The following is a 21,194-nucleotide window of genomic DNA, read 5'->3' on the forward strand; positions in this document are numbered from 1 at the left end:
TCTCTCTTCTGACAACTAAACTGAGCCTCTCTCAGACCTCCACGATAACAATACATGTGGTCTTTCGTGCTCCTGGCCCAGTACTCTATTTCGAAGAGGTTAGCTTGCACCTACTATCCAACGTCAAACCCACATCCAAGACCATACTCACAGGCAACATCGACCTGGGTCTCAACAATGAGTCAGATTTAAATGCCATAAATGTGGCATAAATTGGGCACAGCCAGCATGAAAAGGTATTACGTCAGTGGCTGGTTGGCTTACACTGTGGACACATTGATCCTTAAAATGTGTTGTGTTGTAAAATGTTCTTGTGTGCTGTTGGCGATATGGAATTTTTATGTTACCCTTTATAGCCGATTGGAAACTATATGGCTTTTTGGTAAGTTTATCTGCTGTAAAATGCACCATTTCAACCCCATATTTGAAAAACAATTCTTTGGGAACCCCTCCGAACCCTTCATAGCTCCTTATAGTTCCCTTGCTACGCTTGGTCGCTCCCACTATTTCAGGATTATATTAATACCTACACACTGAAAGATGTCACAAGCCATTGACCTTTGATAATTTATGAGGGGAGGGGCCCCCTTAGCTTTTGATGTCAGGGGCAGTGAATATCTATCTTCGGGACTGGATGGCGCATCCCGGTCTGTGATGCTATTGTGTCAAAGTCACACGATATCGCGTTCTAATGCTATATTGCTTTCTGTGAGTTCATTGAATTTGGCTCGCCGGCCCACTGGTTGACAAAAAGTGAATGCTTGGGCCCCACATTCAAAAAGGTCAGACAAGCCTGCTCTAGAGCCCCACGCTCTGCTTACTCTCACCAACTCACCATCCCTCGATTCAGGCGTAAGAGGGGTCTAGCTTCCCGGTCTATGGCTCCAAGACCTGGAACTCATTACCTTTGACATTGAGAACTGAACAATCCTATTGGGTGTTCCGGAAAAAAAATGTAAAACTCTACTCTTCTCGATGAACATGCCCCATATCTGATTTCAACTAAATTACCTGTACCTATTCTTAATCATACGTGTTCTACTGTATGTAACCAGCACCTTGGTGCCTCGAGGCGCACATAACAAACGCAAAAATAAAAAAAAAAAATAGCAAATCTCTTTGTAGTTTGCACTAGAGAAATTCATGTATTAGCGTTAACGTTCTAGTATTTGGTTAGAAAAAAATAAACACAATAAATACCCTTGTCAACTGCTAAAATCTACTAAAACATCAGAGGCATCAATACAAAAATACTAGAATTAATGATATATGATCATTTAGGGCGTTTCAAACAAAAAATATTTAAAGAAATGTAAGATTTTTAACAGAAACGTCCATTCAAACAGTGGGGTTAAGGTCGAGTGAAATGGGATACGGCTTCCAAGCCGAAGAAATACACGCTGCATTCTCCTGACCCTTCAGTACTTAAAGTCTATGGAAGTCTGCGTAGGTTAACTTAAATTTACAACACTAATGACTCTGTCAAACTCACACTCCTTGCGATGTGACATGGGCTGCAAGCAGATAGAATAGGCCCCCAGTCACCCGCTTCTTCAATGGCTTAAGTCTATGTAGGTCTCATAGAATTAATAAAACCAGAGAGACCTCCAAGCTCATAATCCCATCAGAAGTGATTTGGCACGATTCTAGGGAAAAGAAAAGAAAAAAAAATAAAATTTAAAACAAAAAACAAAAAATTTCCTTTGGTTACCCACACTATACATAATCCAAACTCACGTAACTACTGTTAGAAAACAAGCCACTAAAAGGCCCAGAGCGTATCTAAGCGCATATGCTTTTGGCAAATGATCATTTAATCTCACCATTATTGTATAACACTGCACTCCTAGAATACTCTGCTTGCCTCAAAGGCTTACTTAGTTGAGGCTCAATACATAAGCATAAACAAGCACTGGCAATGCCAACAGTTTGGGCTTTTGTGTAGGCATGGGAAAGGCACTTGTCAGGCACTGCCATAGTGGTATTAACTGGCCGTGGGTGGTAGCAGATGCAACATGGGTGTGAAGACGTGGGCATCTAAAAGCAGTTCTTGGCAAATGCCTAATACGTATACACAAGCCAAAACTATTGGCTTTGACAAGGCTTCTTTTTAACAGGACTTTAGTGAAGGACACAAATAGTGCTTATGAATTGGGTTGCTGAAGGCAGACCTAGTTTAGACAATTTCATTACAATAGTAGCACGTTTATAGTTCCAACTAAGTCATTAACTCTCAGAAGACTGCTTTGCTTTGAAAAAACAACGGCAAGCACTTTGAGCGCAAAGTTTGATGGTAAGGGTTGATTAAAGTGAGCTGAAAGAGTTCCCATGAAAAGGTGTTTTAGGTCGGGGAGGGGGCAGGAACTGGGTGGGAATGGCCATAGGGATTAGCATGGACATGGCATTCAATGGGTTAGCAAAAAACAAAACAACATCTTCAAGTTTTGTGTCCCTGCCATTTCTCCCGAGCTGGACTCGAATGCAATAGTTTAGAATGCAGAGCCACCTGTAAGCGGAAACTAAAAAAGAGGGCCGTCAGGAGTGTATCATGGTAGAATTTAGTGTAATATATCTTTGAGTACAGTTAGGGTGTATACTAGAGAACTGCTTGAGACTCGGTAAACACGGTTTTTGAGAGTTCCCCCACCCTTTAGGTTTTTGCCTTTGTTGCACTCGCTGCAGCCCCTCTGGTCTAAAAGGATGACTTTTGAGACCATCCTAGGGTCATCTGATCGAACTACACTAGAAGTCATTCCCACATCATAAGACATCATCACACTGTTAAAGTCATCAGCAAATGTCTCAGAATGGTAGGTGATGAGCTTAGGTTAACAATGAATATGCTAACATCATCCCTATTTTAGAAAACTCTTTGTTCCTGATGATTTTGGGATGACTTGCTGATCACTTCAAGAGATTGCACGTTTGTCCCTGATGATTTGGGGACGATTCTGGGATGACCTGCTGATTACTCACCAAAAAAATGCTTCTTCCTCCTACAACTACTCAGATCCCTGATACTCCAAGAATAACCTACGCAAACAGCCTCTACCTAGGAATGCCAGAAAGACTCACCAAGAAACCCCAAAGGGTGATAAATACAGCAGCCAGGATCCTACTAAGACTAAACAGAAGAGACCACATCCCTCCAGCACTGAAAACCCTACACTGGTTACCAGTAAAAAAAAAAAAAAAAAAAAAAAAAGTGCACCAAATTCCAAAGCACTCTGCATCGCCCACAAAGCATTGCACAGACAAGGAGCGGAATACCTTCAAGACCAGATTAGCCGGTATCGCCCAGGAAGGGAACTAAGATCCAGCAGCGACCTACAAATACAGGCAAAACACCAGGAAAAAGGGAACTTTGTCAGAATAGCGTTCTCACGTCTAATTGCGAACACCTGGAACAACATGCCCAAAGTAATTAAAACCACATCACCTTCAGGAAACTGGTCAAAACCTGGCTATTCAGCAGACAATGAGAACCTGGAAGGGACACCAGCAAACAACACTGCAGACAAACAACGAGAGGAGACAAGAGGGTCCCAAAGTACTGCAAACAAGAACCTGGCTAGATACCGTCAAGACCTATGGATTGGTCATCTCTTACTTCCATTTAGTGTTAGGATATAGGCACTTACCTTGTGATAGTGTTCTACACAACCTCAAAACAATTTATCCACAATGGGGTTATGTTCTTTTGTATGTGCAAGTGCCCAAAATCCCTTGAAATCTTTTGACCTTGCATAACTTGCCCTACGGTTCTTCAGCACTGGCGAAATTATTGTCTGTTCTACATTGTATCTTTGTTTGTGTATTTGTAATCAAATATTTTGTCAACTTGCACCTTGTTTTACACTGCTTTTAAAAAAAATCATGTACAAAAATATGGAACATGAAAGTGTTAAAGATAAAAGATAAACTGACAACAAACTAAATAAAGCTGTTTTACAAAAGCAAATAACTGTTTGTTGATATCTGTGCAGATTGACCCTGTATATCCAAAATAGTGTCAAGTCTGGGCGCATATAGCAAATCCTTTAATGATTCTAGACCCTTTAAACTATGAATGATGTATTGTGGTAACTTTTTCCTGTGGTAGGATACCCTTTTGTTATATAGATACCGCCAAGCAGCATCCAAAGGTCCGCCCCAGAGAGACCACAATGAACTGACCGACTTTACTAACCCTCTTCCCTTCCCGCTCCTCCTACATAATGGAAGCCTCTACACCAGATCTTGGACTAGTCACACTCATAAACATACAGAGAATCATTACTATGCCGACATCCAGAGTGAACCATGCACATAGCCCAATATATGAAATGCAACAACACAGCAAGATGCTGGACTACCTTACAGCTATGACCAACTGACTCTGAATCCCTTATGGACACTATCTAACCAGTGCACACAATCAATACATCATAACCACACAACACTAACACCAACGCAAAACAATACTACATACCCAAGGCATAGAATCTTACCCATATGGTTACAATGCACGAGGCCGCTCAAAAGTGACCACATGCAAAACACACAGACGCCATTTCCTCCCGGTTCAGAACCTATACTCTGACTCTTTCCCCAAATAACCCCACCCACCCCAGTTTTTTTGCATATCCACGTGAGCGCCTGGAGACCGCCCCTGGGTGGCAGCAGCGTGGTACAAATCAACTGCACATAACATAATGCCAGTAATGATACTATAAGAAAACATGCCCATCATGGCTCTGCCTCACACTACTGTTGGCTTTGCCTTTAAAAAGGTCTGGTCACAACAAGAAAACATGTACAAACTGGCTGCACAATGCAAGCGAGGCTGGATGCGTAATAATGCTTATCATGTTTGCTTTACCCTTAATACCCAGTGAGAAAAGCCACGCCACAGTAAGAAATGGCTTGACTGGCTGCCCTAAATGCCAGTTTAGACACATAATAACACTCATGCTTGCTTGGTCATAGAATCCCAGTAACAAAAAAAAAAAGAAATAAGTCATGCCACAGCAATGAATGTATAGACTTGGTGCCCCAAAATGCCAGTGCAGCCACACATAAGCACATAGCCTTTCTAAAAAAATAAATAAAGCAGCAGTTTGTACCGGCATCTATGAAGGATACCCATTAAAAAGTGCACTGTGATTGGGATTCTAAGATGGCCACTGAGTGGAGAGCAGAGTGATCATGGAGCTCTCACCCCCGCACCTCCACCCTGGGGCCAAAGACAATAAAGATAGATTAAAAGAGCCTTCCCCAGGCAAGGATTTATCAATGTAGGCTGCAGTGGTGGAGTGCAACAGCCTGGATCGCTGTGGGACTTCAGCAGAGGTGGGCATGCAGCCTTCGTCTCTGCAGTGTCTGGAGGTGCGGGGGCACTGCGCCTGCGGCCAGTGCAGGCCAAGCTGAGAGATACGCTCGAAGACCGCAAGCAAGAAGAACCACTGAGGGAGACCCAGGGCGGCCGAGGATCCAGTGCGGCTGCGAGGCGGCGGAAAGCAGCGCTGTCGGACGGCAGAGGAGCCCGTCAGGAAAGAGCTGCCTGCGATATTGGAGGCCCACAGGGGCTAGATTCGTGGAGCAGGGGCTCCCCTGCGGGCACGCACCAATGGGAAGATCGAGGCGGGACCGAGCCGTCCCCGCGCCGGCAAAGCTGGTCACCTTGATCTCTCTGAGACGCTGGAGGGGTCATACCCGTAGCCCACTGCTGAGAGCTGTGGAGCGGAGAAGAGCACCCGGAGCGGCTAAGAGGTCCGGGAGGGGCCGCACAGCGAAGAGGCAGGAAGGCGGCAACCCTGAGGGGCTCAACTCCCCTTTTCCCCCCCTTGTGGGAGAACCATCACAGGTCAGCGTGCGCCCTGCCCAAGGAAAGCGTGCAAGCAGGCAGAGGCTGGCCGGTGCAGGAAGTGATCAGCAGGCAGTGATCACCAGCTTTGAGCAGAGTGATATTGAGGAATGGGGGTTGGGGGGGGTGGGAGTGTGGCGGGAGGGCCCCTGCCCAAGCATTGAAGCCAGTACTTTTCAGAGAAGACCAGGGGAGGCCCTGTGGTGTTATAGCCGTGGCGGCTGGAGGCTCATTGGATGTAAATGTAGTGCCTCAGCCAGCACACCCCCATCCAGAAGCACAGCAAGGGAGACAAGGGAGCAAAAGGCACACCACACATAGAAGACAGTGACTGGTGGGGCCCTGGCCTCCCCAGGCCAATTCTGAGGCCGAATAGAGGACTAAAAACAGTCCATCTACATCCGTGGTGGGCAAGGAAGAATAAGGGAGATGCCATTTGGTCGGGTTCAGGGACGAGTGATCCTGGCACCAAAGCCAGGAGGCAGGTCATTTGAAACCCAAGGAGGAGGACAAACAGTGGCTCAACTGCGCACAGTCAGAGGGGAATTCCAAACCCCCCCGCACAGTCAAGGGCAGACCCACAAAGCGGCAGAGGGAGGAGGTTCCTCCGACCTGAAGAGGTCTGAAGGATGCGAAACAATATCAGGGAGAAGAGGCGGGGCAGGATTCTTCCCCCCCAACCCCCATCAGATCTGCCTACGCACAATGTCCAAAAACAAGGGGAAGGACATGCAAGCTGCCCCCAAGTCTGTGAAGAAACCAGAGGAGGACAATCTGCAGAGACTCTGGCGCAGACACAGCGAGGTACCGGCTGGGGGAGATCAGGGGCACGGGACAGGAGAGGATCTGGGGGCGCTGGCAGGCACTGCAAAAGATTAAGTGGTCAACCAGGAGGTCCTTTGGAAATACTTTTAGGCTTTTGGGCACAAGATAGCGAACACCATTCAGTCGCAGTTGAGCATGATGCAAGCGGGACTGTCCCAATGGTTGCAAGAGGTGAAGGGGGACATAACGAAACTAGAGGAGCTGGAGACAGTAGACGTCCGCAATCATTAGCCTGCGCAGGTATTATTATCAGGGCAGTTTCTAGTCCATTTGGTGCCCAGGGCGAAACACTAGAAAGCGCTCCCACCCAAAGCCTGCATGCCACTCCCAAACTACACCGACAAGTAACTCCTACCCAAGGTCAATAAATCACTGCTAAACAAATGAAATCGGTTTTATTACATCATGATTCAAGAACTTTGCAGTAATTCCTCGGATAAAGCAGAGTACACAAACAGTATATACTACTGTTTAAGTTTTGTGTCAATTTTTTGTCTACGTTAAGGGCACTCTCCTTGACTTTGCTGCTGCAAAAGCATTTATTGCTGCTGCGTTTTTCAACAAGTTCACTCTCAATTGAAAGTATTGCAAGGGCTGAAGGCCTTTCCTTGGCCATTGAGGAGCGCAAGTATGTCTTCATGAGTTTCAATTTACTAAAGCTCCTCTCACCACTTGCCACTGTAATTGGAATGGTTAGCAAGAGCCTCATGGCAACCCACACATTGGAAACAACCAATGTGTTTTTGTATGATGAATGTGCTTCAAAACTTGAAGGGGCATAATAGAACACTTCTGAAGCGATGGCTGAATATGTCTCAGTTCCTCAGCCAACTTGGAACCATCAATATCAGATTCTGGTGCACGATCACCAACCTTTGCTAACAATTGCTCCAGGTGCTTGCACAGTTATATCAGCTCTTCTTTTCCAGGCAAGAGCTTTATGTTGTACATGAAACCCCAGCTTGTATTGCGCGCAGACAACTGGGAAAAGCGCCTTTCAAGCGAAGTAGTTATGGCGCCATTCATGTAATAAAATATGGTTACTTTAAACAGTTCTTCATTCTGAGGGGTTTCGTCCTGAGTCTCATACGCAAACATTTTCTTTTTTTTCCTATGCCGTTTAGTTGCCTTAAAAGTAGGGCGCCTAAAAAGTTAGGCTCTCTCTTTTGTGGTTGCTACAGCAGGCTCAAAATCAACACTATAACTTTTGACAAAGGCAACGCAGTTTTTAAGCAGGTCATTGCAGGCCGGCAAATCAATTTGTTTGGACTGCATGGATTTGCTTACAATGGTCACCTGAAATAGAAGGTCATACCTCACAAGTACAAATAAAACTGAAAGCAAGGAATTTAGCCTACGAGGACAATGCTGGGTCATTGACTTTTTCCTTCAATGCTCATGAGTGCTATGTGTATCTCAACAAATTGATACTGCACAGCTCTCAAGCTTTCAATACATTCCCATCGTGTTTCACAGACGTTTTTCAAGGAAAGATTTTTTACATGCTCACTGAGAATGCTCCAGCGCTGGTTGAAGCTGCAAACAAATATTAAAGTCTCTGAAGTACACCAAAAAGAGAAGAGAATCAGATTTCACAGAGGATTTGGAAGCATCGCCAACCACCAAATTTAAAAACTGTGGCAGCCACATGGGTTAGAAAATAACTCATGCTTGGACTCCTTTGTTTACCCCAATAATGTTTGCACCATTATCAGAGCTCCGACCACGGCAGTTGTCCACCTCTAGAATGCATTCTGACATTTCAGAATACAGAAGTCCTTCACCAGATGCGTCGTCTGCGGAGCGATACCCTATAAAAAATTCTTTCACAGAAAGGTCTTTGCCTCTAATATCCACAATTCCTACAGGGTAAGATAGTTGCTTGGTGTGGCTGACATCTGGGGTACAATTCAAAATAACCAAAATATTTTGCAGCCTTCACCCTTTGTAAAATTGCATTCTTTACTTGAGACCCCATTAAACTAGTTAGTTTATTCTGAATAACATTTCAGCAATAGTGACTGCGGATCTCTTGAGGTCACTCGATGCAAATGATCCATCATGATTGGGACAAATTTCCCCTAGTAGTTCAACAAGGCCTAAGAAATGTCCATTGTTTGGAGTAAGTAACTTGTTTGAAGAACCACAAAATGCCAAAATATTTTTGGACAGAAAGATAACAACTGACATAACTCTTGGTCTCTGCCTGTATCTGATCTTGCATGAGAGACTCAATACCAACATGTCCTGTGAGGCTCCTTTCAGCATCCACCCACTTGCCACTGGATTTGGCATGTTCAGGAAACCCTTTGTGCATCTTCAAATAGTTACCAATATGCTTCCAGTTATTAATGCCATCACTACCAAGTTTTCATTTTGGCATAGGGTCAAAAAGCCTACAGCAAAAACAGTAGACTATCAGTCAAAATAGAATATTGCAGCCATGGCCTGGAGACCGTTTTTTTTTTTTTTTTGGTAATACCATGAGCCCATATAAAGAAGAAAAGTGCATATTTTTGTCATCATCCTTTAGGTATGAATAACTAGGAGGTGGCATAGCCTGTGGCACTCCCATTACAATTTGATCACACACATGTCCAGGCATTGATTTAGGACATAAAAAAATGTCTTCAAAACAAACACGTTTTAGTGCCTTGTTGCCGTTGGTCATCATTGCCGTCTAGTGCTCGGGTTCTTGAGGCCTCATCTCTTGAAACTTGTGGCATCACCACAGGCAGTACCGCTTCCTAAGGAATGCCTATTGCCTGGACTTAGGGAGGGCACTTATCTACTTCTTTTGAAGAATGAAGACCGTACTTTGGCACTTTTGATACCTTGCGCCACTATTTTATCTCTCTGCTGCTCCTGAAGGTCTTATTGGTTTCGACACTGCCAGTACGTTCAAACGCCTGAAGTAAATGCTACAAAGTATGACCCAATAATATCCAACATGTTGCAATATTCACTAACTGAGCAATGTTTCTTCCATTTAGACTTTTTTGGGACAGAACAGAGTGAAGCCATGTTCTGCCATTTACCCTTTCAGGCACGTGGCACATTCTAAAGGGGAAGCAGGAACGCAGCAAAGCGATTACAATACACGCACTCGATCCAACCAAGGGAATAAATCTGGGCTACGAAAGTGTAAAACAAAATATTCCCATTTACCTGTTCTTGTCCAGAACGCACTCTGAACTATGCAAACCACTGTTTGAGCACCAGCCGAACACTATGTACACAGTTTTAAGAAACATTTTCGAAAATGTCAACAGAAGCATTGGGCTGTATCCACCTTCTTTCTGAGTAGTTCGGCACACAAGCGAGTCGCGGAGACAATGTAGTCTTCTTTCTTTGCGCACGGGTCTGGGTATAAATCAATTGGAGTGTTGGCGCGGGTTGCCGGGAACGCTCAAAGTCAACCATCTTTTTTCCTCCGTGGTGTGTTGTTCCCTGCTTGATTACAAAGGCGGGAGACCACCACGAAAGGCGCCCTTTTATGCCCCCACCCCAACTGGTGCTAAAGTTCAGAGAGCCTCTGGCTTCCGTAACGTTACACAAATACTATGTGACTGCCAGTCAGCAGCTGCAACTACTCTACCCATGGCAATCACTGCCCACACCCAGGGAAATTTTGCCCTCAAGGGACTGGGGCAATTGTGTCCCCTGGGGCAATTGCACCCCAGGCAGCCATCAGCTTCGCCCGGTCCAAGTAACGGCCCAAATTATTATATATGTAGTCACTTACACCAGAGCAGAGTCTGTGTAGTAGCTGCACAGCAGTTACTGCGTCTACAAGCATTCCAGAGCCTGAACCGTACCGTAAACGAGCTTGGAAGCAGCTACTGTGTCTACAATACCAACAACAAGCTGCCCTGTTATTTCAAAAACAGATGTTTAGAAAGTCACGTACTTACAATGTTTAATTTCCACATGTGATAAGTACAATGCAACGAACAACATGTGATAAGTACAATGCAACGGATTACAGATTCAACGTGCATTTCCAAGGGTTGCAAAAGGGCTACTCTTGACAATATAACAAAGGGGTAAGAACGACTAAGTGAATGGATGCTAAAAGAAATGCATTTCAAATTCACTACAAGAGCTGGATAACATGCACTTACCTGATGCTGCCTGGAATCAGGACATGACGTTTCGTACTGGGTAGTGTCTAGTTCCCATTTGAGAAACGGACCATGGCGACGCTCTCCCTACGCGTCATCACGTGATCTGTATCACGTGCTCTGCAATGTTCTCTACGTCATCTTTTTTGGCTGAAGCGGGAAGGCAAGGCAAGTCATGTCAACTAGGCATTGCACAAGCGGGATGGAGAGGCAAGGCATTACGTTCCAGGACTCAGCGGGGAGGTTCCTCCATTACAAAGCACATTTCCTGTAGTTGATTATTATTTGGTGCTTGAGTTTGGTTTATGGTAAATCTTAAAATGGTCTCATGCTTGTCGCTTTAATGTATAGCAGCAATATTGGGAATGGGTATTTCTGTGTATTTTGGGGGGCCTGTAATGTGCATCAGTGGTAAGATTTACTTTAAAGTACAGGCGGATTGAGTTGTTTTGTATTTCTCTTTATTTCCGTGTATTTTGGGGATATGTAATATGCATCACAGGGATCAGGCAATATTGGGTAGGAGGTATTTCTGTGTATTTTGGGGGTTAGTAATGTGTATCGGTTGAGATTTACTTACAGGTGGATTGTTCTTTTTTGGGTTTTCTTTCTTATGCAGATGGGGGGGATTTGCCCTGGGGAAATGTGTTTTATGGAGTGGGGCAGCGCGTTCCTCCCTTCCCAATGGGAATTCCACGGTACCAGTGAACAGTACAGCGCATAGTTAATTATCTTCCGCGCTGGCGTGCGGAGGGAGGGGGTGGGGGTTGGAGGATTTTGTTAAGCGCAGCGGATGGGGATCTGTGTTTTATGCAGACAGATGCATTTCGGTACGAATTTCCAGCATAGCAGTTGTTATTTTTGCTCCTGCATGGGCGGGGGGGCGCAATTTGGCATTCCCCAGGAAAGGTTTCTTCATTGGCGCCTTTTTTTCAGTTTAATAATTTTTTAATTAATTTTAATGTGTGGCAGAGAAGGCTAAAGAGCGGCCTTATATTGCTTTCATTAGCAACCACACGCTTAAAGTCCCTATGAGACCCGATAGCATGTGCCTTTGTTTGAAAGTTTGCCGATACTTTCTAAAATGCCTTTAAGGCTTCATGACGTCTTTCACGTAATTCTGTTAAGTCGTTGGGACGTTTTCACGTAGGACGTCTATACCTGCTGAAGGAGAGAATCACGGAGGAAGGATTACTCCATGCTGTGTAAAAGCAGGTATTTTTATTTTTTGTATTGTTTTGGCTGAGTAAACTCAACTTTTCAATATCATCAAATACACTTACAACCTCTTTAAACATTAAAATACAGAGAGAAATTAAATCACTAAAAACACTTAACATTACAATAATACATCCCTTATTTGGGTTACATTGGTGACACCTTAACTAATTTTAAACTTCCAACATCATTTGGGCGTTCCTTTTGTGCTATTTTCTTGGCACTTAATCAAACTCTGTTTTACTCGGTTCTGACATGTTTTTTGAATATTTGATGTACTTTTCTTCAAAGATTTTGTTGTTCATCATTATGTTCTTATTTAAAATTAATACAAATTATTAAACTGAAAAAAAATGGTCAATCCAGAATCATAAAAACGCATGCTGATGTACACACGGTGCATTTCATACTGACCCGGGTTAACCAGGCTTACATAGGTAGCCAATTGTCAATTTTTATGGTTGTTAAGTTGTTCCGGTTTGTAAGTTGTTCCAGCGCGCACCGGAGCAAGTCCCGCTTAGCCGCTGATCGTGATCGCGGCCGAGCACATTTGGTCTTCCTGCAGTGTTTCTTGAATTGGACATTTTTCACTACAACGCCCAGAAGGATTTGCTGCCGCTTCTGTGGGCGGTACTATAAAGCATTGGAAGCGCGCGCAATGCGCGCGCGCACCGGAGCAAGTCCCGGTCAAGTCCCGCTTAGCCGCTGATCGCTGCCGAGCACATTTGGTCTTCCTGCAGTGTTTCTTGAATTGGACATTTTTCACTACAACGCCCAGAAGGTGAACTATATTTGAAGCATACTACGTTCTACATGAGCATACTTGGACTGGATTTAACTCGCTTTTCTTTTCTGTAGGATTTGCTGCAGTTTCTGTGGGCGGTACTATAAAGCGCTGGGAGCGCGCGCACCGGAGCAAGTCCCGGTCAAGTCCCGCTTAGCCGCTGATCGCTGCCGAGCACATTTGGTCTTCCTGCAGTGTTTCTTGAATTGGACATTTTTCACTACAACGCCCAGAAGGTGAACTATAGTTGAAGCATACTACGTTCTACATGAGCATACTTGGTCTGGATTTAACTCGCTTTTCTTTTCTGTAGGATTTGCTGCCGTTTCTGTGGGCGGTACTATAAAGCGCTGGGAGCGTGCGCACCGGAGCAAGTCCCGGTCAAGTCCCGCTTAGCCGCTGATCGCTGCCAAGCACATTTGGTCTTCCTGCAGTGTTTCTTGAATTGGACATTTTTCACTACAACGCCCAGAAGGTGAACTATATTTGAAGCATACTACGTTCTACATGAGCATACTTGGACTGGATTTAACTCGCTTTTCTTTTCTGTAGGATTTGCTGCCGTTTCTGTGGGCGGTACTATAAAGCGCTGGGAGCGCGCGCACCAGAGCGTCCTGGTCAAGTCCCGCTTTGGCGCGTCGTGTGGCGAGGTGTTTTACATTGTAATGTGGGCTCTGTTGCCTCTGTGTGAAAATGAAATGCAGCATTTCTTCTTTAAAACAGGTATGCCCCCAGTTTCGCCCTTACATTTTTCAAATGGTGAAAATTCAACTGATATATTGTGTCGTCTGCTAAAATGAAGAAACCACGTTTGAGCTCCACTCCTCGTGCGAGTAACTCGAACCTAAAGTTTAAAACAAAAGCAAAAATGCTAATAGGGATGGATATTCGCCCTTTCTTGGGTGATTCAAGTCTGCCGAATCAGTCAGAACTTAATAAAGTCAATAATATACCCCTACCACTTGGCCTCAAGAATCAATAATGATCTGCTGCAAAAACGGACTCTGTTGTTTTACCTCCAACTAAGATGGTAGTCGAGGAAGGTATATTAAAAGATTCGGTAAAACCCGGCCCTGCGGGAGTCGCTACTGTCGCTTTTGCTAAAGAAAATGTGTCCCTCACAGATAGCATTTTGTTAAATAATGTTTTGACTGGCGCTATTGTTCCCCCTCCCCGCCCCCCATTGTAACTCCTGAGTCCGCTGTTATATCTATAAGTGACTCTGCGAATTCGAAATCATCTCCTATGCCGAATACTGGAGACATGCCCGCAATTGATCTTGACATAAATGCTACTGCCTTTTCATCTTATACTCGTTCAGAAAATTTGTCAATCGCCTGCTTTGTTCACAAATATTAGTGCTGCTCATTCTGTAGCTAATTTTTCATTTTTAGCCCCAACTCCGCGCAAACTAACTACCCAGGGCAATATTGAATCATGGTTGGTTGACACCCATACTGTAAACACTGGGATAGCTCTTATGTCTATGAATACTGCTATTTTAGCTTTAGCAAAGCTGTTTGAGGTCTTAGTTGTGAAGGCTGACCTGCACTCCACTCAGCTTAATCAGCTATTGGCAGAGCATCTCACGTTTGCCTCTAAATTGGAAAGTCTGGCCCAGGTTGACATGCCATCGAGTAGTAAGAGGTCTATAGCCTCCCACACTTACCTTCCGATTTCATCCTCTTCACATGCTTTTCAGCCTATTCCGTGTTTTGTAAATCCTATAACTGATCATTTGAGCGGCACACATGACACTGCTTTAGAGCACCAGCAAAAAGTAACATACCCTTTGTTTGATGTTAAGTCAAACACTTGTGATGTTAGTAGGTCGGGGTTCAAAAAGCCCGCTCTCACAAAAAAACCTAAAAACATCAAAGCTGTGGCCAAACGTCCCTCGCAAATCAAATCTTTTGTCAAAAATCTCTCTATCCCGGCTGCAACTTTGTAGTTGCGGCCACGGTGATTGCCAAAAAATACTCTTCACAATCTCAGACACGAAGAGCACGGTCCCTCCCGGTGTTGGTAGCCCCGGTTGTGGATCATAGTCCTTTTAAATGATTTGATTTGTGTGGCCTCTGATATGTCCAAAAGCTCTTGTCAAAGTCAGGCATCTAATGGCTTTTCGTTTAATTCGGCCTCATCGATGATTTGTGTAGACAAAGAAACGCGACTAAAAGAATTCAGGCATGCTATCGATGAATTTATGGCATCTAAATCTGTGCCTAATAATTTGACATTTGCCACGAGTGATCCATCTCCCGTGTTTACATCCGCTGCGTTGGATGCACAGCCACCGCAAATAGTTTTACAAAATGTTGCCAACGCTGTGCCTAGACAAATTGTCCCTCAGGCGCACCCGTCGACTAAGCCAAATGTATTTGCCGGTGAGACTGTTGCTTTTGGAGACATGGAATCTCTGATTCAGTCCTCACTGACCAAGTTTTTTGAGAATTCTGTCTTCTCTCAAGCTAAAGCATGTGCAGCAAGTCAGCAAATTCCCAAAGCTCCGCGTCCAACAGCAAACCAAAAACGCATGACGGTAGGATTTAAGCGCCCTGCAATTCACGCTTTGACACTTAGTTGCATGCTGGCACCAGCTAAACAATACAATCTCAATCGTGCTTCTGTCCTTGCTATTTTCGGTGAAATTGCGGAACTTGATGACATTGGCACAATTGATATTGAGCTTGTTGAATTTATTAACCAATCAAACCGCACGTCTGTCAATCTATGGTTTAATTCAAGGATTGTGGTAAATACCATATGGGCTGTGAAATCTCAATTGTGTGAGCTGGGCTTTAATCTCCAGACCATGTCGGATCCGTCAGACTCTTTAGTAAACTGTTCACAGATTCCACATCCAAATCAAACCTTAAGCAAAAATCATTTATCAACTCTCAATTCATGCAAATGTGACGCTAAATTCAGCCAATGCTAGAATCGGGTATCTGTACAATTTGCTTTATCTTTCATTAGTTGAAATTCCAGGGGACACAGTCATTTGTTGAATAATAAGAATGTGTTGTTATATGATCATGATGTTATTATGCTGCAAGAATCCTGGTTTACTAATGTGCCATCTTGGAACAATTTTGATCTCTTAATACTAGCAGTAAAATGCTCTTGGGGATGTCCTACTCTGTTTCCATCCCGGGCTCCTTTAATGTAAATTCTGCTCGGAATAGATTGACATGGACTGAGACATCCTTGGTAGCTTTTAGAAACTGCTATCGTGCTGAATTGAATAGTGGAAAGCGGGGCCATGGCCCTGCTAACACAGTATATCATGATTTAATCCAATTGTTCCAACCAGGCTCTGTTGCACATAAACAAACAAACACCCCATCTTCATAGCTATGACCATGAAATAAGAGCTAGGAAAGCCAGGTTGCGTACAGATAGGAGAGCCACTGCTAACCTTCTGCCATCTATGCGAGCATCCGTCCTTGCTAACATCAAAACCAAGTATAGAAACTGGGTAAGAGGTCTGAGGGCCAAGCTTTATCAAATTGATGGAAATAACATGCTGAAGGCCCTGGCCTCTAAGAACACTGCCCAGTCATGGAATATTATACATCAATTCACAGCAGGGCATCAGGTGGCGATTCAAATGAATGATGTGACGGAGGATAGGTGGATTGAGCATTATTCTGCCTTGTTTGCAGCACCCCCGTCACGGTCAGGTTTATTTATGCCTGACTCTTTACCTCCCTTCCATATAGCATTTGATAGAGACGATATCTTGTATTTCATAAAACAAGTATAATTCTCGAGCTCCTGGGCCGGATGGCCTGTCTAATAGACATCTTAAACAATTCCCGGACATCTGGGCGGACATACTTCTTCTTATATTTGAAACCATTAATGTTACTCAGAAGATTCCTTTGTCCTGGAAACAGTCGCTTGTTATCCCCATCTATAAGAAAGGTGATCGAGCCAATCCAGCTAGTTATCGTCCCATTTCCCTCCTTGATGTTCCTGGGAAGAATCTTGAGGCAGTTGAAAAACTGGGCAAGAAAATGCTCTAAGACAGATCCTCTACAATCGGGCTTTGTCAGTGGCCTAGGTACTCTTCCTAACATGATTACATTAAACATTCTTAAGTCTAAATATACGTCCAGGAAACAATCTTTATATTTTGCTTTTATTGATTTTCGTTCAGCGTTTGACTCTATAAATCGTAATCTATTATTCCATGAGTTAAACGCTCTTGGCTGCCCTCCTTCTCTGTTGTCAATCATCATTCAGTTGCACACGGAGACTTCCATGCGTGTAAGGCTCTCTATTGAAGGCCACCTTTCTTCATCTTTTGTCACCGTCTTGGGACTAAAGCAGGGGTGCATCTTGGCTTAAATACTATTTACTTTGTTTATTTTTGATATGGGTCATTCGGTCGTTCGGATATTGTCGGAAGCCCCTGAAATAGGTGTTCAGCGTATCCCGTGGCTCCTTTATGCTGACGACCTGGTTCTAGTTTCCCAAACGCCAAAGGGTCTCCAGAATTTAGTTTCTGCCTTGTCCGAATATGCCCTGGAGAATCAATTAATTGTAAATCTGGAAAAATCGCAGATCATGGTCTGCAGGCTGTTGTGATGTTTATTACTATAGTTATCAGTACACTGTGTTGAATCTATGATGTTCATAAGTTCTGTAACCATGACGGCATGTTCGTGTATGGTTCCAGAATGTTGATGGAACCATACACGAAGTTGCCTGAAGAGATGAAGGTTGGCCTCCATGGGGGCTTCTCCCAATAAAACCAGATACTATATAAATCAATCATATAGTATGATTAAGTGTCTATATCACACTTCTTAACAATTGGCGACGAGGACTCCACAGGGAGGAAGCCCCCAGAAGCAGTGAATAACAAGTTGCTGACTCGACCAACTGCATCGAAAATATGGTGAGGCAGCAGAACCCACGGAAATATTATGACTGATTAAGGCAAGTGGGCGGAAGTAGCGGCGCTAACCACACGCATAAAAAAAAGAAAACCTTTTTAAAAAACAAAGAGAAGATAGTGTGCTTACGTGTTGAGACTTGAGTGTCGTGTAGGCAGTAGAGGCCTCCGTCCCCAAATGCCGCACAGGGAGAACTAAAGCAACTCTCTGTGCAGCCGTTGAGGTCACAGGCGAAGATGTTCAAATGTCCAAGTCCGGGAACGCGAACCTCTGGGACCCCACACTGCTGCAAGAAAATGCGGATTAAGCACCAAGCAAGAAACAGTAACTACAGTATTAGAATAACCGGAAAGGTCTTACCAATCAGGGTCAAGGAGGGGATGAGGAACCTAGTGGAGAGGTCCGGGACCCACGTGGACGGCAGTACCCCAAGAGGAGTAGGCTCAGTTGTTCGCCTGTCAGCAGGAGCTGTGGAACTGTGAGGCAAGGAGTTCAAAGAACCAGGGTGCAAAAGGGTGATCCAGGAGGCAGTCCGATAACAGTCCGTGGTCGAGAGCCGTGTATCAATGTGCAAACAAATCCGAATGGGTAAATCCAAGAGGAGTCCAGTAAAGCAGGCCAGGTCGATTCCGTGAGTGATCCAAAGATGATTCAAAGTCCGTAGCGCCAAACAGAATGCAGAGCACAGCTGAGAAGCAACGAATACCCAGGTTTCCGGGTTTATGTACTCGCGCTTCTGGTCACGTGATGCGTGGCATGGTCACGTGATCGGGCAAGAGCATCACGTGACCTCACAGTCCCGCGATGCGGAAGCTCAGGGTTAGCCCTTCGCGATCCTATGCGCCAAGGCAATTGCCAATGTAGAAACGGCCGTAGTCTGACAGCCGTCCTATTACGAACCAGGCGCGGGTGTGCCCGCAAGACGTGTGTGAGTCCACGTGAGTCCCGGGGAAGGGGGGAAGTGAGAGAAGGGCGGGACTGGGGATGAGGGAGTGCCCTGGGGACCGCATGATGAGGGATCGTGACATTACGTTAGATTGGCATCATTTGAACGCTGCGCGAGGCCGACATGAGAAAACGCTAGAGGAAAGCACCTACATGCGTGGTTTGCGTGCCGCCATCTTGAGGGATACAACATTTTCGTCACACCGGCAAACGCTACGCGAAAGGCCGTCAATGCGCGTATCATGACAAGGATGAGAGAGATGAAGTATACGCTGGTCTGCGTGCGTTACTGTAAGAGAACCACAGCACTCGGCTGTCCATACTAAGTAAATGTGAACGCGCCCAAGTGGATACAGCGAAGTACAACAGCTGATTGAATTGAGATAGATGTAAAGCACGTTTGAATCAAAACACGCGCATATTAGTGTGGGAACGTTAGGATTGCCAGAGTTACATATGAACTGCATTAAAGACATAAACACTGAAATAAAAGTTGGCATGATGGCACTGAGTTTCAAGGAGTGAAAATGATACAGTTGCAAGACAACTTGAAATATACAAACAATATTGAAGTAAAGAGGAGGATCCTGTGACAGTCACACGAGTATACAAAGAGTTGTGTGTCAAGGAATGATGCAGAACATAGCAGCTCCAATGAAATTTTTGGCACTACCTGGTGATCCGGTGTGTCCTTGGGAACAGTGGCAGGACAATTTCAAGTATACTTAAGGGCGATAGGAGGTTCCAAGTTTAATGATGATTTAAAGGAGGCCACGTTGCTTAACTGCATAGGTGCAGAGGCACTCAGGATCTTCAGGAACTTACCAGAATTGGATCACACAGATATAGTTCTGGGTGGTGAATCCTCAAGTGGAGCCAGAAAATATGATGTGGCAATCACAAAACTAAACAAACACTTTGGAAATAAAACTAACATTGTGTTGGAACGTTATAGATTCTTTTCAAGGAAACAAAATAAGGGTGAAAGCATCGATGCCTACATAGCTGCGCTGAGGGGTCTGTTGGCTACGTGTATCTTCACAGGAGTGGCGGAGGAATACTTGAGAGATCAACTGGTTCTGCATGTGGCAGATCCTCGCATACAACAGCGTTTGTGGCAGGCAAAAAACCCTACATTGGAACAAGCAATTGAAATAGCTAGGTCCATAGAACTTGGTGAGAAATGCATGAAGGAGGTTCAGAACAAGATGGAGAATGCAGAAATAAGGTCAGTTAGAGAAACAATCGATGGGCAATATGGTAGTGAAGAGGATTTCATTGCTATTGTCAAAAGAATAGTCAGGTCTGACAATGATGCTGGACCTAGACAGGGAAGAGACAGTGCATACAGAATGAACAACAAGTGTTTCAAATGTGGTGGATTTAGACATATAAATGCAGAGAAAGACTGTCCTGCTGTATCAGCTGAATGTTATAAGTGTGGACTAATAGGTCATTTTGGTAAAGTGTGTCGCAACAATAGAGGCAGAGGCAGATTCAATGGCCGTCATGCAAGAAATAATGGTCGATATGGTAGAGGAAGAAGTGCTGCCATGACAAGCATAAAGGCATTAGAAGAAATTGGTGGTCCCAGTAGTCTATTAGCGATCACAGACAGATTTGAAGAGGAAGTACAGATACTTGCATTCACACCAAATGAGAGTGGTTTGGGCCCGTGGGTGCCAATGGAAATAGATGGGATAACGTTGCAAGTTATGGTGGACACAGGTTCTCCATATACTATGTTGGATGTGGACACACATACTAAAAAAAAATGGAAGAATTGAAATTGACCAAGATTAAAGCGACCGGATATGGTAAGACTCCCATCAATCTAGTTGGGTACGATTGGGTACATTTAAATTTCGAAGGAAGGAAGACATACTGCAGATTGTATATTGCTGAAAATGGATTTTCCATAGTTGGATGGTGGGAACAAGCATCATTGAAGATCCGGATACATCCAGGCGAGAGTGTGCCTATTCTTTGCATAAATGGAGATAGCTGTAGTACATCGGAGAATTTAGCCAAGAGATTTCCTAAAGTCTTCAATGATAACATTGGAATTCTTAAAGGTTTCAAACATCGGATCATACTTAAAAGAGGAGCAAATCCTGTGGTACATAAGGTAAGAAACATACCTATTGGCACTAGAGAAGCATTGAAAAGCGAATTAGAGAAATTGAGCATGCAGGACATCATTGAACCCATCGAAAGCTCTGAATGGTTATCCCCTATTGTTATTGTTAAAAAACCAGACGGATCAATAAGAATGTGTGTTGACCTGAGAGATCTGAATGCCAACATCTGGGTAGACCGCCATCCACTACCAAATATAGGAGAAATGTTGACCACGATGAAGCCAGCGAAATTTTTCACGACACTCGACTTATCGTCAGCATATCACCAGGTAGTGTTAGATGAAGAATCCAGACATTTAACATCATTTATAACACCATTGGGGGCATTCAGATACAAAAGGATGCCGTTTGGATTGGCTTCTGCGGCTGCAGTAATTCAGAGATTAATGCATCATTTGTTTGATG

The 21,194-nt window shown here is 44.3% G+C and overlaps 1 protein-coding gene and 1 long non-coding RNA gene across 6 annotated transcripts in view; one reads left to right on the plus strand and one right to left on the minus strand.

Moving 5' to 3' along the window:
• The window catches only part of RABGAP1 (RAB GTPase activating protein 1), a 3,038,993-nt gene extending 3,028,132 nt beyond the window's left edge, over positions 1 to 10,861 (minus strand). For 2 of the 4 annotated variants that reach the window (XM_069609645.1, XM_069609642.1), the window contains exon 1: positions 10,795 to 10,861. The gene's annotated coding sequence lies outside the window, so the exon portion shown is untranslated. The remainder of the gene's footprint in view (positions 1 to 10,794) is intronic. The other 2 variants (XM_069609641.1, XM_069609644.1) reach the window with 2 other exon arrangements.
• A 752-nt stretch (positions 10,862 to 11,613) lies between these two features.
• Positions 11,614 to 21,194, plus strand: part of LOC138471809 (uncharacterized) — a 33,321-nt gene continuing 23,740 nt past the window's right edge. For both annotated transcript variants that reach the window (XR_011268515.1, XR_011268516.1), the window contains exons 1-4: positions 11,614 to 12,793; positions 12,871 to 13,032; positions 13,110 to 13,271; positions 13,349 to 13,519. This is a non-coding gene — a long non-coding RNA (uncharacterized lncRNA). The remainder of the gene's footprint in view (positions 12,794 to 12,870; positions 13,033 to 13,109; positions 13,272 to 13,348; positions 13,520 to 21,194) is intronic.

The sequence above is a fragment of the Ambystoma mexicanum genome, chromosome 8, assembly GCF_040938575.1.
Source record: "Ambystoma mexicanum isolate Mex_15411 chromosome 8, UKY_AmexF1_1, whole genome shotgun sequence".
Classification (NCBI taxonomy): Eukaryota; Metazoa; Chordata; class Amphibia; order Caudata; family Ambystomatidae; genus Ambystoma; species Ambystoma mexicanum.